The following is an 18,770-nucleotide window of genomic DNA, read 5'->3' as shown; positions in this document are numbered from 1 at the left end:
AGGCATGTATGTTTAACAGCTTTGAATTGTATTTGACTCCTCTTACTCCTCAGTTTGTGAGTGAGGTTTTTGTGGTGTACATTAATACAACTCAGGATAAGGTTATTTTGTCACTTGCATTATATTTTCTACACTTTTTTAGCTGGACCAGCTGCTAGAGCACATGTAAAAGAGAATAACACAAATTAAGGTGAATAACTTGAGGATACTTGGCCAAGTACTTTTAAATTACCAGTTCTTTAAAGCCATATGTCCTGAATTATCTGCCAAGTCACTTGTTGCTTACCCTGATGGATAGTTGAGTGCCAAATTAAGAGGGGGAAAAAAGCTGTTCTTTAAAATCTAGTATCTGCAGAAAACGTTTTTATCTTGTTAAATTGCATGCGGCATCCACAGATGGTTGTAGGTTAGGTAGCATTAAAAAAAGTGTAGAATACCTTTATCTAAATCATAGCATGCTCTACTGCTTGAGGAACCCAGGCATCGATTTCTAGCTGGGTGGTTGACCACCTAGATAAGCCTGTATATTTAGGGAAGACTGAATCAGAGGTGTGGCTGTCTTCTAAGGATGCTACAAAGCACATAAGTGAAGCTGAAGTCTCTGTTATTAAACTTGAATCTGTGTAGTGTTGTATTAGCTGACAGTCTAGATTTAGGGCATGGGAACCTGACTGCAATGTTTACAGGCATTGCCTGGCTAGCAAAAGCACATGGTAGTGCTTTTATGCCTCCCTGTTCACTTTTAGATGTCGATCTTGTGATACTGTGGGTATTTTTATAGGTGGACACCCTAGGAACAGCTTTCTGCAGATGTCTGAAAAAAATACTGTGCTAATGCCAGACTGGCATTTGCAAACATAAATGAACTGCTAGAGGAGGAAGAACTTTAGAACAGGGAGGGAAGTGATCACAGTGATATATCCCTGTTTCACTCCTCCTGTGGTATGGAAGCTTGACTCCTCTCTCTTTTTGTGTGCTGCGCTGTCACACCATGTGCAGAGAAAAGAAGAAATTGCTGGCACAGGGCTGGAAGTAGGAAGCTAAAAAGAGACCATACCCACCTCCTGCACCTTGCATAGCTTCTTTGCTCTCCTGGGACAACCAGTAAGGTCACATCATAAACTACTTCATGAAAAATCCCTGTCTTCTACTTGTTGTGCTAGGAAATGTTATACATGTTAAATTTCTCCATCTCCTACTTCCACCCTCTGTTTCTGCTGCTTGCTCACCCCCACAGACTCAGTCATTGTCCCTGCCAGTCAAAGTCAAACCAGGAAGCCAGGCCTCAGCTTCTTCAATGTGGACTTCAGACATTTTTGGCCTCTAAAAATACAAGTCCACGGCATAGACAGTTTTATTTCATCGTTTTTCATTTATTTTCCTGGCAGTGTCTCAAAGACCTAAGAAAGGATAAGTTCAATGCATTAGCTAAATATTGGGGAAAAAAGTATTTATTAGAACAGACAAAACCCAAACGTCCGAAACTTAAAAGGTACAGACATTTCTGAAAAACTGAAAGACATGCAGCATATTCCTTGGTGAAGAGCCTATTGCATATGGCTACCAGAGACAGGGTAAAAGAGTCTGGCATGTGGTTAGGAAGTGGTAGAAGATACTAATACCTGAATTAGCATCTCAGCACCTCCATGAATTTTTACTGCCTTCTCAAGGCAAGAAGTTAGTTAAGATGGGATTGGACTAGATGATCTCCAAAGGTCCCTTCCAACCCAAACCGTTCTATGATGCTGTGGTGCTAAGATGCTATGATCATAGCAGGGGTTGCCAATGCCACCTAGTTACAGTGTACCTGGAAATGTCCACCCACCCCAAAGTATAATATATTCATTTTCCAGAATCCTCTTCTGCCACCTCAGTTCTCCACATAATTTCCATGCTTTTACAAACTTGGTTAGCTACCATTTGGGTTGCACGCAGAGCTACAGATTCAAGTTTCTGATTTCACTACCAGGTTCTGAGACTCCCTCAGGAAAGGCATAAAGATAGTCTCCAGACAGACAGTAAGCAACCCTTCATCATCAATATTTAAGCACCCCTTTAGTAGCCTCTCTTGGTAGGCTTTACAACTGGGATATTCCTGAGAAGCTGGGTAAAAGGGATGGTATGTTTTAGCCTTTATCCCTGAGGGAAAGGACCGAAATGAAAGAGATGGAAAGTTTGATGTAGGGGGTAAGGACAGCAAGCTGTGATTATATGCTTTTATGTTCTAAGGACAATGCCATCTGGAAGAGATGGGTGAGGTGAGAAGTGGTATGTAAGAAGAAGGCAGCTTTGATACTTTGCACGTCAGCTGTGAATCTAGGAATCTAACCCAGCCAAACATATCCTAATACTGCTGTATGCCACATGCACAGTGCTTGCCGTGAGTATTTTAGCCATGTGTGAACAGGACATTTTGGAGTTCCTGGGTCCCAGCTCACGTGGTGGCAGCATCTTCTCCCAGGAAGGCACCAGTACATCATCCCACATCTGGGTGTTGAATGAACTAGCAGAAAGCTACCAGGAGGTCTGGCCAGCCCCCTGATCTGGATGATAGGCAGACCAGCACCTCAGAGCTTGCCCTGGCATCTATGTGCTACTCAGTGTATTAGCAGCCACTGTGAACTCCTGCACAGAGGAGTTTTCCAGGTGGATCAGTAGGAAAGCTTGCTATCTTGGGTCTTTGGGGAGATGGGGAGAGACGGGGCATTATTCTGCTGTCCCAAGCTAAAGTTATATTTTATAAACCTTGATGCATTTAGCTGATTGATAATTATTTGGAGTGGGGGAAGGCAGAAGAGAAGAGGAGGTGTTGACAATACAAGTCGTCTTTCACTTGAATCTACTGCCTGCAGTTCTCATCAGAATAAACAATGATTGATCTTATGCGAAAATGTGTCTCAGCATCTCATTTTTTTTTAGCAGTGTTGCCATGTAGTTTTGGAGAGAACGAAAGGATGTGTAGAGCAGGCAGGAGGAGGGAATGGTCCTGTGTGAGGATGTGTCAAGGTTGTTGTACAGTATAGCTTCTAGGCCACTGGGGCAGGCTGCTACATGGATGTTCAGGCACTCATCTAAGCTATCTGGGAAGGGACACAGACAGCAAGGCTAGACAGTTTTGCAGGCAAAGTACCTTCAGTCTGGCAGCATTCCCAGAAATTGATAAAAAGTCTAAAGGTGAAAAGTCAGGAAACAGCATGAAAGCAGCACAGAGCCTAAAGAGTCATTTTCCATTCCTGAGATGCTGGCAGCCTAGATTCTGTACTTCTGACAGAGCTCCTATCTGGTCTGGCAGAGCTGCTGTCTCCTAGGAAATTCCCCATGTGTGGCCTCATCACCCTTTCATGTCTCTTAGTATCTTTGTACTTCTTGAAATTGCCCTTTGAGGAGCCCCAGGGTCCTGAGATGAAGCCAGTGCTCTTCTCTGGAACTGCGTTCATAGCCCAACTTCAGTCTCAGTCAGGCTCTTCTTAGTACATGCAGAGCATTCAGTCAGCTTTGGTCCATTATTTCCCTTCAAGCCTTGTGGTATGATATCATTTTCCCTGCCCTGCATTCCCCACAACCCAACAGTGTTCATGGGGAAGCTGCTATGTCGGGGTTGTACCTCCTCCTGGTAACAGTGTGGGTCATCATGGAGAGGACCAGGGGAATATACACAAGTTGTAGGCCCAGCACACCTGAAATGGACTTTAAATACAAAGATGTTGGGCCTGTTGTTTTCAGATGTTATTTCGAATTTTCACCTAGTTACAGAACTGGGACTTACATTGGTGAAGCAGGGGCAGAAAGAAAGTGAAAGATTTTATGAGCACCGCATGATGCCTTGTAGTTTTTCTTATCTAAAACTCTCCAGTAACTTTGGAAAATACCGGTCGCAATCACTTGTGTAATGCTCTTTGTTGAGATTAAAGCATCATTTTTGTTTTGAAAATGTCTCCCACAGAAGTTAATGAACTAAAGAATATTTTTTTAATGTTCTCATTAATGACAGTCTAGCTAGTAAGGAATATGGAGGAAGCAATGCAAAGCTATTTTGTGGGGCTTGAAGTACAGCCTTGAAGTAGAATGTGAGGGCATGAAGTTGGTTCTTCCCTCTCCTAGCTGCCTGAGTGGGTAGCTGAGTATTTTTTTTTTCCCCAGTGGAATTAGAATTTTCTGACAAGTTTTAAAATATTGATAGACAGAGATGAATGCAAAAGGCTGTGTAGGGGATAGTGCAGTCTATTGATGAAATAGATATAGTAGCCTATCTACATGCTTGGTCTTTCATATAATCATTTGGCCACATGAAAACAACATGTAGTTTTTAAGGAGAGGTGTACCATAAAGGTGAAGATGACTAATTGTATACGAGATGGAGGTATGGATTTACAAAAGTATTGATCTTTGATGTTTTAGAGGGATGCTGACTGTTTTTAAATTAAAAAAAACCTGTGCATAAGTGTCATTGTGTCTTGGCAATAAACCCAAATTGTCTGTGTTTGTATGCATCAGAGGTAGGATGGGTGGCTTTGTAGAAAAACCTGTGACAATTATTAAAGAAAGACTCCAGGAGCCAATATGCTGGTGCCGTAAATACAGCTGCTAGCAATTTCAATATTGAGGTAGGCAATGTGTTCTACAATATGCACCCATCACCTTGTAACAAATGCTAAATCATGATATTCCAAAGTTGAAGCAGTGGCAAAAGAAGCATGCCAAAATATGGGGGAACGTGATAGTTTCTTGACCTGTACAAAATGATGAACCATTTGTTTATTGGCAACATAAAAAAAAAAAGTCTGACTAGGAGGATCCTTATGGATAGATTCCTGGCAGGTAGTGTTATTAATGATGACTTACACTGGCTGTGAATCTAATCCTCCATTTTAGCAATTTGTAGAAGTTAAGAAAATGTTGATGATGATAAATACAGATTTAGTTCAAAGACAATTGGTGAAACATACTTCAACCCAAATGTGTAGATTTGTTACAGATTTTATATATATAGTGTTACAGATTTGGAATGATTAAGTGCTTTTCTCTCATTATTTGCTGGCTTTTCAACACTTGTTTTCAGCTCATGCTGCAAATGAAAGCATTTTTCTACCACAATGAGGTGAGTGCAGATTAGCAATAAACATCTGAAAATCTAAAGTAAACCAAAATCTTTAGAAGGTTAATGCAAAAATGAGATCTGTGGAAACATCAGATTTCTCCTCAAGAGGTCACATTTTCAGTGCTGCTTTGCTTTACCTTCTTTTTATATTTATTGAGCCCCACTTTACAGCACTCACCCAAGTATACAATCAGAATAATGACAGCATACAAATAAAGAAAATGTCCAAAATCTCTGCCTTCTAGAATTAGTGGCCCGGTACTGTCATCTTCATAACCCTCCATGCCTGGAATCCTTTTTGCCAAACCTACCTACTTTCACTTTCTGACAACTCAACAACTATACAGACTGTTTCAGCTAAAGATTTTAACAGCCTTTCAGTTCTTGAAAACAGGTTAAGGATCAGCTCTGAGGCTGGTAGTATAAATCTATTAAGAAGAATGAGAAGTTTAACACATATCACAGAATCACAGAATCACTAAGGTTGGAAAAGACCTCTAAGATCATCAAGTCCAACCATCAACAACAACAACAAAAAACAAACAAAAAAAAAACCCCAAACACCCACAAACAAAAAAACACACCACACAGCACCATGCCCATCAAGCCGCGTCCCACAATGCCACATCCACACATTCCTTGAATACCTCCAGGGAGGGTGACTCTACCACCTCCCTGGGCAGTCTATTCCAGGTTCTACGTAGAACCTTTTTCAGTTGAGGTAGTCTTGACTTCTAAGGTCTAGAAATCCCCATAGCCAATTATCTTTACATTTGGCTATGCAATTTAATTTATGAAGTTAACAAATATATAAACATTAAAGGAGCAATATAAACAAACTAGTATCTTCTCTGCCTAGAGCAGCTTCTCAGGGGACAATTAATGGTTTTGCCCTTGATAAAATGGATTGAGAAGATCTGTGCTATATATAAATACATGTATACAGATATAAGTATGTAAGGGGTGGGAGTCAGCTCCCCATTGAGATGCCTGAAGCTGAATGCAATGTAGCAGTAGAGCGAGGGGTCTATGCAGAGATGTCTTCTGCGTCAGGGCAGCCTGCCTGTCCTCCACCTGTGCTGCAAAGGGGTGAGACCCTCCAGTAGGTCTTGTGTCTCATCTGTGTAGATGTTTCTGATTCTCTAAGGTATTTTAAATGGTACTAGATGCCTATGTCTAGGTACCTGAATCACTCCTTTAGCGCTCACATGTAAGCCAGATATTTGAACTCCCAATGAGGTCAGTGAAGAGCTAGATGGTGTGCTGACTAACTGTAAGTGTCTACTGTAAGTGAAGAAAAATAGTTCTCTGGACTCTACTGACTACATCAACCAGGGGCCCAGCTTGAAGGCTTGCACGTAGTGGCTAAGTGAAATGTGAGGCATTCTAGTACATCTACGAGACATGTGTGGGCCTGGCAGTTATGACACGGGACCTGTGCGAGACCTGTGCCTGTGTGGAGTGGTGACTGGAGGTCACACAGGAAACCTGGAGATATCTGAAGTAGCACTAGACACCTATATGGGGGCGTTTGAGATGAGCCCTAGATTTGCACTGGGTATAATAGGAGCTTAAAAACCTAATTCACATATAGGCCCTATAATTAGGTGTTTAAATCTGGAGATAAAACCCATCCCGTAGGTTCATCTACAACATATCCTCTCTCTGACAGTATCCAATGCAGAAACCCAGGAAAGATTTTAGGAACAAGACCACCAGAGCCCTACTGTTGAAAGAAACTCTTTCAAAGGCATAGCAGTTGCTGATGGACGCAATCTTCCAGGCAATCCAATGCTGCAAAGTGGTCCATTGAAAAATATTTTCAAAGATCCATTCTAGAGTTCTTCCTTGTCTGTGAACCACTGTGCTGAAATGCAGTTACCTGGAACTTGCCTGTGGAGATACCTCCTAAATAAGTTATATGCAAGGAAGAGTAGAATTCAAAGACTTTTTCAAAGTGAACATTAGTCTTTGAGAGTCAAATATGCAACCATACCTAATAATCTTTAAAATGAGTGGCTTTCCAAACCTTCAGCCATGGGAAAACCCTATGAAAATTTAAAAAATAGAAACATGCCGCTGTCAAGAATGTATGGCCCTCAACACTCCACCATCAACTTTGTTCTTGTCATAGGGCATCCCTTGTCAAATTGTTCTGTGAGCAGTGAAATTTATGAAATCTGATTTCTACATAGCTATGTACATCATGATTGAATTTTCTCTGGTTTTAATGTTATAAATGTTCATCAAAGCTTTTTAAGAGGCCAATGCACTCATAATATCTTCTTTTTGTACGAGTTCTCTTGTATCTAGTAGTATTGTTGAGCTCACACTCCAGAATTTTATTCAGATCTCAATTATCCATCTCTTTTAGGAAACTTGCAGGAATTTAGTATCTATAATATTCCTTCTTGTTAACATCCAGCTGGAACAGCCCAACAAATTCAAAAGTCACAATGAGGTTACTGACAGAGTCCATTAGCATGATTACAGAGGCTTACTTTTCTTAGAAGACAACCAATTTAGCCTGTCAATTCACCAACAATTTTCTGGAGGGAGGATACACATGTCACATATTGTACTGGCAGAAGTGTTTTAATTGTCCTTTATGCCAGTGCCAGGATCCATATCTTCCACATCTTCACCCCAGACTGGCAGGAGGCAAAATTATTTTCCCTTTCAATTCAGATAATAAAACATTAATGAGGGTTGGTAATAAAATATTATCTAAGTTTACAGGCTTGTCACAATGTGTGAGGCCTTCTGGCAGAAAAAAAAGGAAACCCAAAATATCCACCCTCAAAGCCTTACATTTCATGTTGTGTACTGCCCAGATGCAGCTGAATATTTGCAGGAAATGCAAAAAAGTCTGCCACCATTTTATTTGCTACCAACTAGCTTTGTGACATCAACTGTAGGTACAAACAAGCTGGCTGACAAGATGAAATTTCTCTTCCCTGCTCATTTAAACCTCTGCTTATTAAGCCTCTGTTACTACTGTGCACTGAATTCAGTAAAAATATAGAAAAAACTTTCCATATCCTAAAGCACATTAGGAATACCCCTTTACCCAGTCATTACTAGGATGCACCATGTGTATAAGATGCGTACAGATCAAGATCTGCAATCAATCAGTAAGCTGAAGAGGAGTACAACGCTAAGATCAGACTAACCTGAAACAAGAACAACTAACAGTATTAAAGGATTTGAACCAATCCATTCTCCTTGGCACCAGTTTCAAAGGCTTCTGACTAGCAATCTATCCTAAACTACCTCTAACTAACTATTCTGCTCCTGGTCTTTCACTGCATAGGACAGGTTACAGTAATGCATGCCTTTCCCATTTCTCCATTGATCTCTTTGCAATGGAAGTTCAAAAGGAAATTTTTAATTTCTAGCAATCTTCCGTTGTTTAGCACTACATCTTCCCAAAACCTCATAAGCAGTAGGATTGTTCTGTTGATTTTTACATGCAGGGAGGATCTTAAAGTGTCTATCATTAAGGCATGGAACACAGCTGAGAATATCATTAAGCTGTAATAATATTCAGTTGTCAATCCTTTGCCTCTTAAAGGAAGTTCCATTTTTCACTGCTGGCATAGTTGCATGAGCCTTGGTCTCCTCTATCTACTTCAGAAAGAAGTCCTCTGTTTCATCTCTGAAAGCTGGAAAACTTATAATACGGTTTAAAAACTAGAGCTGCTGCTAAATAACAAACCACTGAATAACATACCAGGAATAACGTACTTATGAAGCAGCTTATTACGACATTTCCCTGCATCCTCTGCAGGTTTATGGGGTTTCTATGTCCCTGCCATACTCTTTTGTATTCCTTTCTCATAATATTTTGAAAATATATAAAGCATTGTTCTTTAACGGTTTTGCAAATCTGCCTGATACCCACTTTGTTCTTTGAGAGTATAACCCTTTTAATTTTCTCAGAAGCAAAATTTACTTCCCAGCTGTGAAGATATCTCAAATTACTTTGCAATGCTAAATAATTGCAAACAGCTGTAAGGAAGTTTAGTTACTTCCCATCCTTCCCTCTGAGACGCTTGTACCTCCTAAACAGTTTGTTTATACCTAGAGAGCCCACCAGCCTGTTTTTGTTCTTTCTGCAAAAGCTCCTTTTCAAAAACCATCTTTCTCATTTCTTAGCCAGCGGGATGCCTTTTCTTGTTTCTGTAAAGATCCGTAAAGCTCAGGGAAAGACAAAGGATCCAGCTCAGATTCTAAGAACTCTTTTTTCTAACATTTCTCTCAAGACCTCACTGGAGAAACAAGCCAATTTCCTCCTGCCTCCCCAGCTAACTATTGGAGCCATTTTGGGAGAAGACAAAAACCAGGGAAAAGCTAGAGCTTTTCCACATTTTTCTAATCAGACCAGAGACATGGGTTGCAAGGAAAGGGAATGTCAGACATAAACTTCATTAAAATGATTTTGCCTTTATGAACCATTCTGTGTTTGAGAAAAGTATCTATGCATCCATTTGAAAACATTCAGTTGGGAAGGACCCCACTAGGTCTCCTTGAACATTCAGGAAGTTTCAATATTGGCTTCGCTCATCATGCAAACTTTGAGAGAGGTGTATATGAGCTTTATTATGATGTGATAAAAATAATTCAAATTCTTCTTTAATCATTTCCGTAATAAGATATTTTTTCTTTTTTTCTTTCTTAGCTCTCGTATTTTTCCAAACCATTTTCTTCTTGCACTGTCCCTGAGTGAAAACAACACTGCTTGTCATTTTTCATTATGAGCACTCAAGAAATGTCCAGAATTCTTACTTGAAAAACTCTTCTCTACCTAGTTCCAAAAAGATATGTGGTGAGAGACGAGGTATGAATTTCAGAGCTGGAAACAAATTCAAAATATCCTGACAGTCTTTTATTGAGTGTCTACTTTTAAGTCATTTCCTACCCTTGCTCAAGCTATTGACATTGACTGAAGGAAGGGCATATCCATCCACTAATAATGCTCACAGAAAACCATTAATTGGAAATGACCACTTTTGTGTATAGGCTGTATTTTAGATCAGCTCCCAGAGATACAGGGAGGAGAAAAAAAATATAAAAAAAAATGCTGAAGCCTTTTGTCATCAGTCATAGCCAACAAATGCATGTCCCAAATCTATCAAATCAAGTATCTTTTCCTCTGATTCTATCTGGAAACTTATCAATTAATTTTACAGCCTTTCCTTTCAATTGTCTAGTCTCCTTTTCAAATAAAAGAAATCTACTTTTTCACAACAGGGAGGATACTGAAGAAAATAATCAAACATTTTGCTTGTAAGCACCTAGAAGAAAACTTAGACATGAATAGCAGCCTACCAGGATTTGTCAAGAACAAATCTTGTCATAACAATATAATTTCATTCATCACCAGATAGCAAGCTCTGTATGTTGAGGAAAAGTGGTACATATCATTTAGCTTGAGTTTTGTAAGATTTCAGAAACTGTCTCTCAAAATACAGTCTAAGAAAACCTCACTCAGAGTAGTTGCCAACAGTACTCAGTGAAACGGGACGAATGAATCAAACAGAGGGATGAAATGAGCAATTCTGCAGGTGTCTGTCCCAATCAGTAAATTAATTCGTGACATTTAGGATGAAATAGAGAGAGGGCATGTTAAATCTGTAGACAACACAAAGCTGGGGGGATCACAAGGCTGTTGCAGGACACAATTAGAATTCAGGATGGTTTTGGCAAATAAGAGAAATTATTTCTGTAAAAAATAAAACAGTTCAGTAAGAAAAAGTGTAAGGTTCTAAGTAAGCAGAAATAATCAACCAAGTATATATTGGAATTGAAAATGATCAAGATAGCAGTTCTGCAGGGGGGATTAAAACAAGACTAACAGAAAAAGACTGGATAATATCATATTACTGTGCAACAGTCAATATCATATTTGGTCACATCAGAATGAGCACAGATGATAAGATGTATGTGAATTTGTCCTCTGTTATACTCAGAAGTGGTAAGGAATGTGCAGAAAGAAAGTTCAGAATACTAGAAAATATTCCCTGTAAGGAAAGTCTGAAGGAATAAGAGTGTTTAAAAGAGAAAACTGAAGCTATAGTAAAGAAATAATGTATTCTCTGTGTCCACATTTTATAGAACAAGACATTATAGGCTTAAACTGCACACGGGTAAAACAAATTAAGTATCAGAAACATTGTCTGTGAATGGTGCAACGTATCTACCCACCACTGCAGGGCTTTAAGAACAGATTGGTCAAATATCTGTGGGGATTGATCTAGGTATAGTTACCATACTTTGGGTTCAAGGGGGCAAACGACCTTCTGACAAGTTTCTTCCTGACATCTACTGCTTCTATTGCTGAATCCTTTTACACTGTTTGGCCTGAATATTCTGCAGATATGCAAAATATATACTGTCATTTGCATCATGCAGTTATGCAAGTCATCCTCATTGTTTAGAAAAGCAATGTGGGTTTCAGTGAATTGCTAAATGCTCTTGTAATTCTTTTTCTTACTATATAACATTAATGCCTTTTGTGCAATGTGGCTGGCACAGAGACTGGAATTCATCAGTCCATGCTGTGACTATGCGACACACAAATTGATTCTGCTGTAATAGGATGAGCATGAAAAAGCATTAGAAAACTATGGGCTGACATCTTAGGGTAGGTTAAGTGTAACTGATAAAAAGAGATAAAAACCTAAGAGGTTTTGAAAACTCAGCTTGTTCTTGGAAAATTAAAATAATTCAAACTTATAAATTTAACTTTGCAAAATTCCTATACACACAAAAAGACAAGCACTGAAGCCTCCTTAAATGTGACAGGGATTTTGTATTAGCTATGGTAATATCTCTGTTCCTAGTCATGTCCCAGCAAAGCTGAAAGTAAATTTTCAGAAAAATAAATGGACATGATATTACATAAAACCCTATTCTAGCTAGCTAGGGGGAAGTTACCCTTCGCTAACAATAAAGCATATTAGCAGCAAATAAGGACATTTAGGCCTGATCCTTGGAAATATTTATGGCCCATGTGGTATACACTGAGAAGGGCTTGCAAGGAGGCAAAAATGGCAGCTCCCTGCCTGACCAATAGGTGATAGACAAAAAGCAAATTCCTAAAGGGAACACATGCAGCATTAACTGTTCGTACCTTATTCTCACAAACCCTGGAAAATTGGCCAGAATTGGCCAGTTCTTTTGAAAAATATCCATCTTGTATCCCAGCAGTGCAGGTTAGGAGGCATGAGCTATGGTGTTAGTGTTAGCATAAGATAGCACAGCCATCAAGTTTTGAGCTAGTTCAGCATATGGCTTGTGTCTGCTGAATAAATTCTGTAGGGCTGTATGCTAAGGGGAGCGTTTACCTTACCTAATTTTAGACAGCTGAAGTTGGGTATCTGTTTTGAGTTGCTTATCAAAGCTCCTCTCTGTCAGACACCTTTCTTGGCTGACTTGAAATACAATATTTTCATAATTTAGGGATTTTTTATAAAATTAACAGATAGAATTGTAATAATAAAATAGTATAATCACAATAATTTGATCTGAAATAAAATGTTGTGGGAATTGGCCCTTTTCATTGTTAAATTATAGGCAAATGTTGGAGTAAACTAAGGTTTCAAAATTAAAAAAAAATTCCAGAATCTTTTGTTCAAAGATGTCCACACAGAAATATCTGATTTTTTAAATATTATTTTTGCTATATCTTCCTGAAATTAATTCATAACTGGAATTATATCCTGTGTTGATAAAACATTTGCTCAAAAAAGTGTACCCAGCTGAGAAAAGAAGCAGAAAGAATTGGTCTGCCTAGGCAACCTAGAGTTACTGGCAGAACTGGTAACAAAACTCTTGTCCTGAGGTCCAGATAAGTTGTCCAGCTGTTACTGCCTGAAGTCAGATTTATGAGTTTTCTTACCCTCAAGAATCCACCACTTTTTCCATTCATAATATCATTTGGAATTTGACAGAAGATACTTCCATCTCAAAGCTGCAGCCCAAAGAAACCTTCCCACCACAAAGTCTCAACTTATGGTTAGGATTTCATTTTGGCTAGTCAGTCCTTTCATTCTGCTGTGAACCACATCCTATAATTTAGCACAAGAGGGAGGTTTTATGGCCTTATGTGTCCAGCATTTAGAATTTTAATTTGAGTTCTTAATATATTTTATATAAAAAACAATATTTTAATTCTTTTAAACACACTTTGTGTAAGATTCAATATTTTATTTCACCCAAAAGTATAAGCACCACTTAACCTCAAATATGTACGGCCTCATTTTTATCATCTCTGTTGCTTGTGATTAGACTCCAGAGAAAACAGATCTGGAAGACGAGCGTTAAACAGCTTGACAGCATTGAGCTGAACTGTGCCTGTGAAAATGTTAAAGGACACAGTTGGTAATGAAATCTTACCTGTTGGACTTAGGCAGCAGTTCAGATGTTTAATTAGTATTCAAAGTGTGCATTCTTAAGAAGTTACAATATCTCTAAAAAAATTCATTGCACAGTCATACACCTACATTTAGTCCTCAGACTGTTGTCAGTTAACTTACAGTGCCTCAGAGCAAGAGTGAGGTTTGTGGATACATCTGTTCCCTACAAAAAAGAATAGATGCAGAAGCAGAATTTTATAAAAGAAAAGAAAATATTCCAGTAGCACATTAAGCGTGTGGTACTTACCTTTAGGAAATGTAATGTGTCCAAGGACAATAAACAAGTTGAACCCTTTCCAGGGAAGCCAGGGAAGCTGCCTGTGGAAAGCAGAAGATTACAATATACCAGATGGGTGTTGCATGGCTGGTATCACACACGCTGCTCCGAAATGATGCTGTCCTTGAGCTCAGTTTGGCAACTTCCACCCACTTGCCTGCCTTACATGCTCGATGGCCAAACAGCATGTCAGCTATGCAATGTACAGTGAGCACTCTGGGATGGGGAAGAGGACTTTTGGCCAAATCTGGGGCCACCATTGCAGGCCTGCAGTTTGTGCAGTCTTGTGAGGATGGTTTCAGCACGACTTTCAGGATAGATTGTGTACAGTCCCCTTCAGTGGTGTGACAAGTGAATTCAAGTTATCTTGAAGTTGTATCTTCAAGTTGTTCAAGTTATCTGGTAGTTTATCAGTGACTTAGTGCATGTGACCGGAGTTGGGGGTAGGAGGATTTTTTGAATCTTTCCTTGTGGAACTAATTCCATCATCATAATCAGGATGTACTTCAACTGATATAATAATATGAAACAAGAGAAGAGAAGAACTCAACTAACCAGAATGTAAATCAGAAAACTGTATATGCATAGGGATAACTTGTATGCTGTGGTCTCTACTGAAATGCAGAGTTCAGCATTTTCAAGGTGTTTGGCTGATGACAGCTGTAGAGCAATAGTGCTGAAGCAACTGATGAGCTTGATGACACACCTTTATGATATTAATTTCCTTATATAATGTGGTACTGCATGGGATGACATATGTATTAATCTTGCTATCTGTCATATATCCTTTTTTGTCTTTGCTTTAGGTTTTTCCTCCAGTCATGCTGTTATGACTGACATGACTCAGAAATTTATTCACCTAACTACTTGCAGCCATTGCAGGTTTTGCTCTCCTTTACAAGCAAAAAGCAAAATGATTGTAAATAAATAAACAAAGACAGGAACCAAGTAAGCTATCCATTTGCCCAAAGAAATAATTTGCTTTATGTAGATTCTGAGCTCTTGCACTTACTTAAAAAGTAGGTAAATGGGCACTGCAGTTTTAAGTCTCTATTAAGGTACTGCAGTAATGAGAGCCATTATGAGACATCTAGATGGAGATGTGGACGCACCTGGGGTATCGGTTCCTCCTTTTCCAAACTGACTGTTGTCTTTTTCTATTTTCTGGTTATCTAACAGACCATCAACAATTGATCTCTCTACCTTGATGTCATAGGGACAGAAAATGTCTCAGACCTAACTGGCATTAATTTAGCATAGATTTCTCTCTCTGTGCATAGCAAAGGGGCTTCTCTTCACACAGACCATACAGGGAACATAAACACATATTGAAGAGGGCTGTTCCACTTGGTATCTAAAAAAATTTTTAGATATCTAAGTCGGACTGACTCATTCCCACTTAAGGGAATGGAAGTAAAGTTCCCTGTAAGTGCAGGGAAAAGGAATGCAACAAAAAATCTCATGTCCTTGAGCACTGAAGTGTACAAATTTTGAGCTATGCTTTCTTCTTTTCTGTTTCGTTTTCTTTTTGCCTATTTGTCCCCATACAGATATGCATACAAGCATACACAATCAGCAAACTGCTTTGTTCAGCCCTGTGAATAGTGTTGAAGTAGAAAATTTTCAACAAAATGTAGGAAGGCAAAAATCATTTGACCTTTCTAAGTTCAAGCAGCCTCACACTTGACATATTAACTCCAAAGTGTATAATGTATTCACATCACTGCTAAGCCTTGGGGAGTCACAGTCAGTGACTGTAAAACCTAGTAGCTTTCCATCCTCCCAGGATTTAAGGAAGATTCATATGTTTTCTGTGAGTGTTCTGTCAAAGATTTAGATTGTGTGGCTAATATCAGTGTGTACTGGTTAATTTTTTGGCTTCTTTAAAGGGAATTATTTTTCATTAGTTTGAAAGTAAAATTCATTGTAAGTCTGGTGACTTCAGAGCAAGTACTCTGGGTCAACAGTTAAATATTGAAATATTCTGAGTGCCATGAGAGCACTCAGAACTTCAAAAGATAAGTACTTCATTATGCTGCAGATGAGGGAATAATTTGACCTTATTGTTTTGGCATTCTGTATATCTTTGGTTTAAATGAGTAGGAAATCTTAAAATAGGAGGTAAAGGGTCAGGGATTAAACTGCTGATCTAACTAAAGATGCAGTCTTAGGGTTTGCCCTTTAAGTTTAAATGTTTCTGTAAGTTAAGGCTGAAATTATTTAATACATAGTTCTATATTTGGGTAAATTCTGGTGGCATGAATTCCAAAATGTGTGCATTAGCCTTATAGCTCAGTTACCTTAAGATGAAAGGTTTTGATAAGCTATGAGAAAAACAAGCAGCTTTTGACTTAATGGACCCCATGTACAAGTCAGTTGTAATGCCATGTTGTTTGAAGCTGTGTCTCTGTTAATTTTTCAGAGAAGACTGTGGTTAATGACATGTTAAGATAGCCTTCAGTTCTGGCAGGGCTTGAAGCAAATATTAGTTCACTACTGTCAGAAAGTACAAAGATAATAACAGGCTAGGTGACAGAGGAATACTCTGAGCAGTTGGTGAGTTTGGAATTATAGCTTTGTATCCTTGAGTCTTCTGCCCTTGCAGCTCTCTCCTCTACACCCTGGTACCCTGACCCCGCGGCCAAGGAATCTCACTACTTGTGGTGGACACTGTCAGAGCACAACACACCCCTCCCTGTAAACCTTTTGCAGACCTATGATAGCCCAAAAACTCACTTCTACTAATGCAAAGTTTGAGCCTCTAGTGCCATTTTAATCTCTTTCTAGCCTCAAAAGCATTGACCACAGTTGCAATTTGGAGAGCAGGAAAAGTGTGTGTGTGCACATGTGTGCTCTCTTTTTTTTCTCTGTGTTATGTAAGTAAAAAAGAAGATAAATCTAACACTACAATAACCAGTGAGGTTTGGGGTTGGAAATGGGTCTCATTTTCCCCACTAACACCGCAGACAGGTAAGAAAACAGATACGTATTTCAAGCCCCAGTCCACACTGGACAGGAATAATCAAGCGATATGAGCACGTGGGCATCCCCAGGAGGGCTCTGCGCAATGTTCGGTCTGGAGGTGATAGATGACCAGAGGTTTCCAACTTTGCGAGAGACCTGACAGCGCAGTGTGGACATAGCCAGAGTCCTCTGAGAAGACATGTGCCCAGGTTGTGTTTCTTGTCCTGACTGCAGCTGAGATCGGGCACAGTGCACAGACCTTCTGCTTGTTCCTTTACCCGAGTGTCTCCCCAATCCATCCATACCTTCAGTATACTCTCAGGTGGGTTCCTTACCTCCTGAAACCCATATTTCTCTGTATGCCTGCACGCGCTACACTATTTCATTTGTACCTCAGAATAAAGAAGAGCAAAGCAGAAGAGAACTTGCTCAGGAGCTGCTCAGCTCACAACCACTGGTTGTAAACATCCCCTATAAGCCTGTGGGGAGGACTGTGAGGACGGCTGTTCCCTCTGCATGAGGTCGTGAGGGTGGGTGGGCTCCTCAGGCATCCCACAGCCCTGCTTTAAAAGGGACTCAGTGCCAGCCTTACCCAGCGCCAAGCTGAGCGTGCATGTTTGAGTGCGTGGGAACGGAGAAAAGGGATTTCCACCCGCTGCCTCCACATACCTTCTCAGAATCTGGCACAGCTTCTCGAGGTCAGCAATATGCTATGGCCAGGCGGGGATTGTTTCCCTAGGGATGTGTGATTACAATCCTGAACGCGGGATCTCCAGCCTTGACTTTCTACCCCATTTTACATGAATAAATGGCCACCTCCCAAAGTAATTCTGTCATTCAGCTAATTAGTGCTTCAGGCCTCTGTTTTACAGCCCACACACATAGCAGCTCTTATACATGGACATAGTCCCATTGAATAAACATGAGCTGTTTAACATGCAGAACATCTAAAAAATGTGCAAAATACTCAGTGTCTTCATTAGAAAGAGGGAGAAAAAAATCTAGGGATTTTATTTATGGATTTAGATCCACAGACTACCATTTCTTTTCAGCTTAATTTCATTCTAGTTTTCTTTTCCACTGAGTTTCTGCCTGTTTCTGTGCATTCCACTTTTTGCTCCACTTCTTTCCCTCCCAAGGCTCTAAACATAGCTCATTTCAACTCATTTTTACACTGTTCTCACATGCTTTACCTGTTTCCTATTAACTTATGTTCTTAGCTATTTGTGTTTTTTCCACCTGGCAACGAGGTCATTCTTCTGTCATAAGACTTCTATCAAACATTCTGTCCTCCCTTCAGTGGCCATCTGTTTCCCTAGCTTTCAGATAACTTTTAGTCAAGTGTTTTCCCTTTTTCTTCCTCCTAAAGGAGCATCATTCAGAGCACCTTGCTGATGTGGATTGAGTTTGTACTTGGTTATTGAGCTATGGACCAAATGCTGTCCATAAGTGATGATGCCAATACCATTTCTTTGATTGACATTGTTTAATGACACTTACCTGGCTTCATCATACTAGTCTAATGAGCGGTCTTGACCTGGGAAAGACTTTAGAGTCTGGTATTGTAAAATAAAAAACAAGCTTAAAATGAAAGACCTTACAGTCTACTGATAAAATACAGAAACACACCAGAAGACTGAAAATACAGAAATGCACACCAGAAGAGGCTTTAAAAATGTTCTGTTGGGGCTTTTGTTCTACCAACTTTCCCATTTTCCTATAAAGAGAGCATTTGTTTGCGCATCTGAATGTAGAAGTGAGCCTTAACATGTTAAGCTCTTTGCAGCAGGTATCTTTGTTTCTCTACACAGTCATATTTCCAACCTTGTCTTTAAGAAAACGTATCTTTCCTTTCTCATTTACTTGCCCGTTTTATTTTATAACTCTAACTTGTCTGTGTCCTGTTCACTGCTTCCTTCAGAGAATCACAATTACGCCCCGTGATTCTCTCTTCGCTATGAAACTGAGCTTTACCAGTGAGAGACGAGAAAGCATTTCCATCTTGCTCACA

General features: G+C 39.6%; 1 protein-coding gene across 1 annotated transcript in view; it reads left to right on the top strand.

Moving 5' to 3' along the window:
* The window catches only part of TRPC4 (transient receptor potential cation channel subfamily C member 4), a 107,685-nt gene that overhangs the window by 4,910 nt on the left and 84,005 nt on the right, over positions 1 to 18,770 (top strand). The window lies entirely within an intron of this gene.

The sequence above is a fragment of the Gavia stellata genome, chromosome 1 (genome assembly GCF_030936135.1).
Source record: "Gavia stellata isolate bGavSte3 chromosome 1, bGavSte3.hap2, whole genome shotgun sequence".
NCBI classification, from domain to species: Eukaryota; Metazoa; Chordata; class Aves; order Gaviiformes; family Gaviidae; genus Gavia; species Gavia stellata.
Note: the sequence above shows the minus strand (reverse complement) of the source record. Positions and strands in the feature narration are given on the sequence as shown.